This window comes from Centruroides vittatus, unplaced genomic scaffold (genome assembly GCF_030686945.1).
Source record: "Centruroides vittatus isolate TY-2023 unplaced genomic scaffold, ASM3068694v2 contig_1381, whole genome shotgun sequence".
NCBI classification, from domain to species: domain Eukaryota; kingdom Metazoa; phylum Arthropoda; class Arachnida; order Scorpiones; family Buthidae; genus Centruroides; species Centruroides vittatus.
The window spans coordinates 203,319-214,631 of record NW_027120867.1 but is presented as its reverse complement, the minus strand read 5'-3'; positions in this window follow the sequence as shown (position 1 = coordinate 214,631).

The window sequence follows — 11,313 nt, the reverse complement described above, 5'->3', positions numbered from 1 at the left end:
ATTAATTAACGGAGAACATCAATTATTTATGGCAAATAAAACGGCAAAAATATACGGGCATGAACAGATTCTATCAATAACACTTTTATGAAAAATAATTAAAAAAAAGTGTTTCCTTTCGCGTAAATTCATTTTTATATCTAAAAATTTGTAATAATAAACTAAGATAATGATACTATTTTATTGATTAATTCGTTACTTTTTACTATTTATTTTACGTAACACTAAAATGATAAATACGAAATTTCAAAATGGCGGAGATACAAAATCTGCTTGTAACCCTTCAATGCTTCAATACAAAATCTGCTTGTAATATTATTATATTATATGTAATAATATAATAATATTAATAAATAATTATAGCGCATAATTAGAAAATATGATTACATAAAATACGATAATTATTTTATATTTAAAAGTTATGTTAAATGTGAAAACGTAAATTCTTAATTTAGTGCTGTTTTCACATTGTTAATGGAAAGCATTGAAATATAAATTTTAGCAATTTATTTTACAAATTTTTAAAAATAGTTTGCTGTGACTATAATCAATTAATAGAAATATATGCTCTCCACCCCAAATTAGTAGTGGCTTGCCCCTGTACATCATACTTTTCCTTTAACAATAGAGTCGTGCCGTATAAATTGTAGACCTATAAATTCTCACTGTCTGTCTTTCCATTGTTGCAACGAGATAGTCCCACGAAACGGAAGGTACCCAGATTAAATGCCAGCCATTCCAATATCCATTCCAATTTATTCAATCCGTCAGATGATTGCATAAATTTAGTTAGTTATATCCTACATTAATATACGGTAACTTAACTGAAACGTAACTTAAGATCGCGATTTTACAGAATTTGATATTAGATACCATTAATGACTAAAGCCGTGGATATACGGAATTACAGACATCGAAAAAGTTAACTTGCTTGTATCTGCTTTTTTATTTTTTTTTATTTTTTAAACTCTCCGCCCTGTGGGCACTAAGAAGGCCTCTTTAAGAAAGCCCATTATTAGTTCGGCCAGGTTTACATTGGGGGAGGGGCTTGGCGGTCCACTGGGGTCGCAGCTAGATTCGATCCCGGGTCCCCAGAGCGGTAGGTTGCCATTTTGACCGCTAGCCAGAAACTGCTAGTATATTGTAAGGTAAAAAACAAAATTCTTTTGAGATGTAACCATTTTTATGATTTGTCATCTATTTCCCTTGTCTAGCCAGGCAGAACAAGTATAGAAGGGGTATGTTTTTTCATTTTATGCTCTTTTTATCTTGTAGACCCTAAGAGAGAGTATTTTTATAACCATCGTGAGTTCGGCCAGGCCCACGATAAGGTCTAACTGGGCTCTGAGAAATGAGACCCGACATATCCAAGACAGATCGCTTGTGAAAAATTTCTGGAACTACTCGTCCGAATTATATCCCGAGTTTCCCACAACGGTAGACAGAACTGGAGGCCATCCGGCCATCGGTACAGTAGACTAAGGGTACTGTTTTTTCTAATTTTTTGTAAAGCTGCCCGTTGCCAAAATGCATCTCAGTATCAAATTTTCAGACAAGGGATCCAATGCATCTTCATACGAACATTTTGTTTAGAATCACTCATACTATCATCTCCCGTAATGTTGCAGATTTCTCCTGAATCACTCTATACATATAGAAATTATTTGGAACATCATAAATGTTTTATATGTAACTGCCAGTTATGTGAATCTTTCTACATTGCTTTTGTATTTTCTCACGAAAAGCGTTAAAGGTTAATGTTACCTTAGGTTCCAAGATGGCGGCTCGTCTCTGATTCCAGCAAGGAAACAGTGGGACGCACGTTCTAACCTAACCTAACCTATTCTAATAAATTACCATAATTATTAGCAACCAAATTATTAGAATAGGTTAGGTTAGGTTAGAACGTGCATCCCCACTGTTTCCTTGCTGGAATCAGAGACGAGCCGCCATCTTGGAACCTGAGGTAACATTAAATGCGTTAAATATATCCACGAATTTTATAGTTTATGTATTTTAATATCACAAAGTAGGAAGTAACATTTATAATAGTATTAGTAGCTTATCTTTTATCTAAACTTATTTAAAATTTTATTTTTGTAATGTCAAGAAATTAAAAATGAAAACTAAAAGACTAAAGGTTTTTTAGGATTTCATTTTTTGTGTAATATTTAAAACACTTTTTAAATCTAAATTTAACTCAAATAAAGGTCTTTAGTTCGTTATAATTGATGTTAAAACTCTTCTTTTAGATAGATAATTCACTAATATGGAATTTATGAGTTGTAATTCAATAACACTTAGTGTAATTAGTTTATTTGCCTAAAGAATTTTTTTTTATATTTTAATGTTTTATTAACTGGTTTCAATTGAAATATTTCGAAGTATTGTCTTACATCAATAAATTAAATCGAAGCCATTGAGAACTTAAAAAACACAAGGAAAACTAGTAGTTTCCTCAGGAAAAGTAACAATTAAAAATTAGTAATCCCCTGTTTGTACTAGTTTTACCAGGTTCTTGCTAGTTTTTAACTATCGTGTACTGGTTAACCTATATAAATTATATATACTAGTTTTTATTCACGTTTTCTATTAACAAATATTTTAAAACCTTATTATTTTCACGATTTTCACTTTTACTTTCTTTCTGCATACTCATTATCAAAGTGTAAATTTAATGCCGAGAATGGCAATTTTATACTGATTTTGCTGAAAGAAAAGTAATTTTAATTACTATACAATGATATTGTTATATTCAGATTTATACTATAAAATATTGATAATTTTTGAGTCAATATAAAATATTTTAACCTATCAATACATAATATCATTAAATTAATAAATAATACAAGAATCTTAAGTCAATTGCTTTTGTACTGTACAGTACATAACTTATTATTGCCCCATGAGGTACAGTACCAACGTATTAATTTCATTTTTATGAAATTTGATTGTTCTATTTGATTTATTCAATTTTTTAATATTAATGAGTAATTTGATAATAATGACCACGACAGCAACTATTTTGCTTTTCCATGGACACATCGGAGTCATTGAAGCAATAGAGTTATGGACAGGACCATCGAGAGATTGTATGGCTCCGGAAGTGGAGCGAGCCTTCAGCTTTTTGTTTTTTGAATAAGTGTAATATGAATGTTCCTTATTTATATTATATATTTCAACAAAGTTTTCCTTAGAAAACCTCAGCTGTCCTATTGTGGATCTGGTCGAATCCAAAATGGAAATGTTAAATGCAAAGGTCTTTTTAGTGCTCAAAGAGCAAAGAGAGAGAGAGGAGAAAAACCTAGACTATGGCTAGATATAATCATTGATTGATCACAGGGTCATAGAATAGGATGCGTAGAGATTACCAAAGACACGAGCATATAGCTGAGAACAGCTGGCCCATGCATGCGTGATACTTATAACTCAAAATTCTTCTTTGACTTTTAAAATTACAAATCACAATACTTTTTAGTAAAAGTGAACAAATCGGGATATTTCGAAAAAAATTTTTCAATTAGGACGTGACAATCCTAACTACAGTAGATATAATTTGTTATTATATAGAAGTCATATTTGTTTATATAAAAATGGTTACGTATGGTTATGAATCATTAGAAGAGACAGAAATTCAGTAAAGAAATTATATAAATACAGTAATTTTAAAATTTATCAAATTTTATATTGAATTATTGTTAGTATTTTTTACGTTTCCTGTTTTTAATATTGAGTTTAATGACATTTTATACTACGAATTACGTGAAATAATTATAGGAAACTACCTCTTTGAAGATAAAGAAAAGACATCCGTAGGAAGAGAGATAAAGAGATTATTGTTTATTTGGTTTAGTTACCATACAAAAAATTTTATGCAATTGATAAAATTATTTTAACAAAAACATAAAACATTACTGAAGTATATTAGAGAACCTAGCACGAAATATTCAAAATACAGTAAAAAATATATCAAATACTCAAAAAAGTAAAGCAAAAATAAGATATAAATATCTATTGTGACACAGTCATAATGCCGGGCTGCAATTTTTAATCATATTTTTTAATTTATTTAATTTAAAATATATGCTTTCCATTTCAAATTAGCAGTGACTTGCCACTGTACATCATACTTTTCCTTTAACAATAGGGTCGTGTCAGTAATCTATCTAACACCTTTCGGGAGAAAATGTTTGAATTGAAATAACGTGACTTCCGGTTTTCGTCGGAATTTCCTTAAGGTTTTCTCTTCGCCTCCTGTCGTTAAGGTTTCCATATCTGGTCTCGACTTTCATCCGTCTACCTCCATTCTCGAGATTAAGGAAGGACAGACGGAAGACAGTGGGGATTTATAGGTTTACAATTTTTTTCAAATTGCAGCCTAATTAATTTCAATATTAAAAAATTTCTCAAGGCACCTCAATTAATAGGAAATAGATGAAAATAAACTATCATTAGTTTACACACCGAGATTTCTACTGGTTTGGTTTAGTTTCATGGAATGCAACGACACAACATTTGCGCGATCTGCAAAGAGGGTGGCCTTATATAAGGCCGTACCCGTTCGGTCACCCGGCCTTACGGATTCGGTCAGGCCAACAATGAACGGCCGGGTGGTGATAGAACCGATGTCGACGATTCAGACGGATTATCCCAAAAAATTTTTGGGATTTTTTGACCAGACCAGATTCGTCCAAACGGCAGATTGATCGCTCAGCCATTCAGTAGTCACATCAAGATTATTGATGATAAATTTAATAAAAATTTCTGATTTCATGCAATTTCTAACTTTTTATTCATTGTTGATAAAAATATATTAAATACCGTACTTTTTAAGATTTTTTTACACAATTTAAATCATGCAAGATGGATAAAAATCGAAATTATTCAGAACAAAGTGTTTTAGTGTATATAACATAATTGCTAGTGTTAAATACCAGAATCCAGGCTGAACCGGGATGGTCTCCTACCGCTTTGGGGAACCCGAGATCGAATCCGGCAAGACCCAGGAATTTTTCAGGTGGTGGTCCATCTGGATATTCTTTTACCACAAGCTCTCCAATGTAAGCCTGGTCGAACCCGTAATGGGCTTGCTAAAAGAGGCCTTCTTAGTGCCCACGGAGTGAAAGAGTTTAAAAAAAGTGTTATACAATTAAGATATTGCACTGAGCCAAAAGATAAAAATAATTTTAATACGTTGTAGTAATAAATAAGTAATTAATCTTTGTTTCTGTTGTTTATTTTTGACTGTAGGCACTAAGAGAGTTTTTTTTTTTAAATCATACTCATTGTGTGTTCTACCATACCCATAATGGGGATGTCATATCCTGAATGGATCGCTCACGAAAAATTCCAGATCTAGGTTCGATCCCATGCTCCCTCCGGTGCGGCAGATTGATACCATATTGGCCATGCTCTCGTTTTTTAAAAACTTTTTCGTGTTATAGGCACTAAGACGTCCTTTTACCAAAACTCATTATGGGTTAGGCCGGGCTCACAATGGGGCGATTGGTAGGTGAGGGACAGGACCAGACATACCCTTGTTATGTCAGAGGTCAATCTATATATCCGGAATCAAATTCATGCGAACAACCCCAAAATTTTTTCACAGGCAATCTGTCCCGGATCTGCCGTCCCCATTGTGGGCCTGGCCAAATTCAAGATGGATTGATTAAAAAAGACTTCTTAGTTTCCACAGAATTGAAAGAGATAGAAATAAAAAATACCACGTTGTGCAGCAAGTATTTAATTTTAAAAATTAAAAAAATATATATAATACTTAAAAATTTCAAATGAATTAACGCCTTATCCTCAGAAAAAAACACCATTTAAGTTAATTACACAAAAGAAAAAAAACTATCTGTAATTTCTAAGAAATAATTTAAAGATGCAACACGTTGCAATGAAATTCTATGAAGTAAGATCTATTTTAAGAGAAAGAGATCATGTTTCATGCTCGCATCGATTATTTATTGGCTATAAAATTGTTATCATAATGATTAAAGGATTATAATGGAGTATATAAGGCGGTATAGCCTATAATTCTTTCATAGAAATATCGCTTACTTTCTATAATAGTAATTGTATTCTTCGTATAACCACAAGGCCTACAATAACCAATCCAAAGTATAAATAAATTAAAAAAATCGATCTAACTAATTTACTTTTCACAATTAATTGTTCATTTTTTCTAATAGTCTACTAATTTCGAGTGTCGAAGAAAAATAATCGTAAAATTTCACATCTTATTCTAAATTTACGACTACAACACTAGATCAGAGTAAAAATTAACAACGTGATTAACCATTAAGATCGCTATTAAAAATGCCATTAAATTTCTGACGGTTGAAATTGTTAGATTTAATACCGTGATACAATTGTTAAATCATAAAACGTAGACAATACATTAATTGTATTCTTTAATATATAGTTTTTATCGTCGTTTTTTAAAAAAAATAATTATGTGAGAAATAGGTTTTTAGTGTCTAACCATTATGTGCCTTTTATCACAACAGAAAAATTTTAACTCTTATTTATAAAGTATTATTATTGTTGTTCTTTAATTTTGTGTAAGATATTCCCGAATAAAGAATGATGTTAAAGATGCCCAGTGTCTACCCTGTGAAGTAAAGAATGATTAATATTTTATCAATTATTCTGAGTTTTAAAAGTTTTAAGGTTCGATTTCATGCTGATTTTCATTTTTAAATGATACTCGGAGATAATTGGATCGTTGGGATAAGGCAACGTAACACGTAGACGATATGCCAAGACTCCTACCTACATCAGGAGCAGAACCACAACCAGTTTCAATGGTTTTTATTCACTCAAACTAGTGGGCACAACTCGAATAGGAACATCGTGCCTTCTGTTGATAGTCTATCCACGTTGGTAGATCTTATTACGAAGGTAACTTGCTGAATCTTATTTTTAATAGTTTAAATATTTGTTTGGGATTTCAGGAATCTTAATTTTTATGATTTGTCGAATTTAAAATGTACCGATAACTTCCATATCAAAAATTTCATCAAAATGTGTCTACCTGGATCAATAGTTACGTGGGTTGCCAGACGTCCTTTATCTCAAAGGACTTTATTTCAATCCTTTATTTTCATGTTTCAATGTTTATGTGTTAGTAATAGCAGTGGTAGCATTTCGCACGTCCTCGTATATCAATCCATATCCTTCCTCACAGAAAGCTATGGTTTACAATTAGTTTACAGAACAAATTTTTTCCACGTCCATCATGGTCACGGAAGGAAAGGTCCTCCCTCATACTGCCTACAATATGTGGTAAATCATTAATTGCTAATGATCGGGGCATTCGCAAACTATACAAAACGAGGGAACAAGCTATTAAAACAGGGTATCACATATTATGCAAGAAGCTTCAAACTATGATTTAACGTCGGATCATCGTTTCCACAAGGTAGCACATGCAGTAATTGATTTGTATATTCAAAATAGTAGTTAATAATGGAATTTATTTGAATTTGACCACCTTTTTCCTTACATTCACTTATTTTTTGTATCAATTTTACATGGAATCAGCTATTCCATGTAAAATTGATTTAAAGTAAAGTTGTTGTATTATTTTTCAAGACTGTACCCTGGAAACAAGTTATATTCCAGTTTTCAAGGCCAAGACTCGGTACCGACATACGACTAAGTCGCATGGGACAATGGACAAATATCGTTCATTAGTTTCTTTTATATTTGTAGAATAGGCTAGAAGTCATAATTTTCTGTTTGTTGATAATGAAATTTGAAATGTCAAGGGAGGTGATTACTGAGAGAACTTTCTGCGACACGATTTAAGTATTAGATACTCAAAGGATACCCGGGAAACTCCACATGGTCAGCATCAGTGATAACAACTTATAGGCTTTCCTCTAAATATAGAGAGAAATCAGCAGGATAGAGGGAATTTATGGGAAAAATAGTTTAGGAAAAACTTAGGATGAAAATGTTATGTCTGCCCATAATGGTTAGTGGAGTTTTAGCGATGAATAAGAGCTTCTAAAAACCACATGGCAAACAACTGTACGTACGCGAAAATCTCGCAGCGAGATCCAGGTCGCTTCGTGTGATGCTTTTGCTCAACTGTGCCCACGCCGCTTGCGTCATAAATTAAAAATTTGTGTTTCTCTGGATTGTCAAAAAAATTAGTACATTTTTGATACGCATTCCGCACGGAACAAAACTATTTAAGGAGGCTTGTTTCAGTTGTTAGTTTTACTGAAAATTTCAGGTCTGTTTAGGGGTTTTCACGACAGAATGTTTAACACCGACTAGCACGTTAGTGAGGCGCGAATCCGCTACCAACTACCAGTGTTCAGTGCTGATATCCACTCAGTCACTAATGGGACTTTGTACAAAAGTACAAACAATTAATAGAACAATACGAACAACTGATTTAGTGTAAAATTGATACAAAAAATACGTTCAAAAAATAGATGAATGTAAAGAAAAGAAGCGATCAAATTCCAATAAATCCCATTATTAACTACTATTTGAATACACTAATCAATTACTGCATAGAATAATCATAATAATTAAACAGTGCAAAAACTATAGAAGAAAAAAATAACAGAAGACTTTATAATTCTAATTCAGATTAAAATGTATTGAAACAAAGATAATGTCAATCACAAAATATCTAAAACAATATTTTAATTATTCTAAATGCATTTATTTAAGACTTAACTGGATTTAGAATTAATGCTTCATTCCTATTCGTGCCTAGAATTCTAATTTCGTAAAATTTAATTAAAATGCTTAAATGAATTTCGATTAAATTGAAAGCTTATACACAAATAACAATCGTTCAATCAATTTTAATTATAAACAGTAACATAATGTGATACGCAAAAATGATATAATTTTAATTCAATATCATAATTCAAAACAATTCCCTAAATGTGTGAAATTAAAACTATTTAAATAAACAAAGTTTTGTTGTATCAGTTTACTTCGTGTGATTAATGTTTAATTCTTTATTATAGAGCTTGAGATTATCCATTGCAATTCATATTCCATAATTAAAGAGTTAAAATTTAAATAATGGTTGACATTTTTTCAAAAGACTTTTTTTTGAATTTTAAATGATAACTACAGTAATATGCTTTTTTATGCTTCATTGCCATTTTATGCTTAGTTGCAAACAATGTCGTAGATACTTTAGACTCATAATCGTACACTCTGTAACATGAAACCCCTAAACAGACCTGAAATTCCTACTAAAAATAACGGAGTTCTCCCTAAAAACTGAAACAAGTCCCCCTAACTCTGTATGAAAAAAATAGTATAAACAGAGGATATTTCAACTAAAAACACGGAGCATATTCTTTACTACATCCCGGTTACAGTTCAATATTAGGAATCGCCCATAAATTAGATAACGCTATTTTTATACTTTTCAGCTACCATTCGTTCTCGTGTAACGCTCCGTAACGTATCTCATTACGTAACGAATATTATATCTTCGATCAACCTCTTAATTGTGCTAAGGAAAATATGCAGCACGAAGTCTAAACGTTGCATTATTTTATTAACGTACAGTACAAACCAGTGACATAAACAGTACAGTTCGATTAATTCAGAAGCACAAATGAATCATTCTGTTTACTCAAGGGTTGAGACCCTAGCATTACGTAACGTATTTGTAAACACCCTTCGTCCCCTTGTGACGTATCGTAACTATTTCCCGCATATGTGCGCTACGTAACTGCACGCAACCCCATCCATATGTGAATTACATAATTTATGGACAGTCCATTATTATATACATTAACATTTAAATATGTAAAAAGGGTCCAAATGCTATTGTTTCACTAATAAATTTTTAAATTATTTCGACATATTAACAGATGTTTTAAAAAAATACACCCATTAAAAAAGTGTTACGCACCATAATGGAAGCACTGGAATCAAATGAAACTCTTTAGGGCGAGCATAATGACAATGATAATAAATATCACAATATGACAAAAGGGTAATTTGTTTTTGGAGCAACAGAATCATTTTAAAGAAATGTTTAACATGTACGACTTCTTGCCCTGGATATATTCGGCGATATGATGGGGTACAGAAGCACAGTAGGCTATCCTGGACGGAGTTGCAACGGCCATTCCAGATCCCTTACATTCGTAGATAGAGGATGGGATGGATGGTTTGGTGGAATGAGGCAATGCAATACTTGGGCATTCTGCTAAGGAAAAGTGGCTTCCGGAAAGATTTTCTAGAAAAAACTGACCCGTATTCAGCTGTTAAAATGTGAAGCAATCCAGAAAACTCTACGTAGCCAACCCGTTAGTAGACCTTGAATCCGTGACCGATTATGGTTTTATCCACTAGGGTATATGGTCGAAGCTGGGCATTCCATCTGGTCCACAAATACTCGATGGGCGACAAATCTAGACATCGGATGAGACGAGGAAGTATGGCAACGCGACGGAGATATTCCTGGGAAACTCTAGGTGTGTGCGGCCGAGTGTTAGCTTTCTGGAAGATAGCCGTTTGCAGCCCCGAAAGGCAATACCTGCAGGTATAGGATTTTCTGAACGTACCGCTCCCCGTCAACGTCGCTCTTATCATTTCTAGATGACTGTTATCCGAGATGGCGTATGACAAGTCTTTTAACAATAAAGGATAGATTAAAATAGTCATCAATGATCCCCCACACTCTAATATCGTGATCGTTCCAAAACAGAACTAAAGATGATACGCTGGTCTCAGTCAATGCTATCGACTGTTCTCTGTCACAGAACCACCGAAACAATGGTGACAATGTTATAGTGGCAGGACACAAAACTGTTACCGAACATGCCAATGGTATGAGAAAAAACAGTTCTGTAGTGAGGCTTCCATTTATATCTGGATGGTGGAAAATGCCATTGAAGCTATTTATGTTGTCCTACGATCAGATGGTCTAAGGCGTCTAGAACCTGCCAATCGTGTATGTATGCTCTCATGTATCCACAGCCCCATTACTTCTTCACAGTCAGATCAGAACGATCCAAATGGTGAGAAATTCGGCAAAATGGCCTTTCTGCTTTTCCATCCCGATGATGAAATCTTTCTGAAACTCCATCAGCTTTGCGTCGTACACATTCGAATACAGTCAAACCTGTTTTTATGCGCTCTTTTTATGTGCGATTTTTATTTGTGCGATTTTTTTAATGCGAATTTTTAATTTGTGCGGTATAGTTGGCGACTAGTCTCGTGCGATTCGTCATGTCTTACGTTGACTTATTATAGCTAAATAAACTTATTATAGCATAAATGCACTTATTATAGTAATATTATTGCATGAAT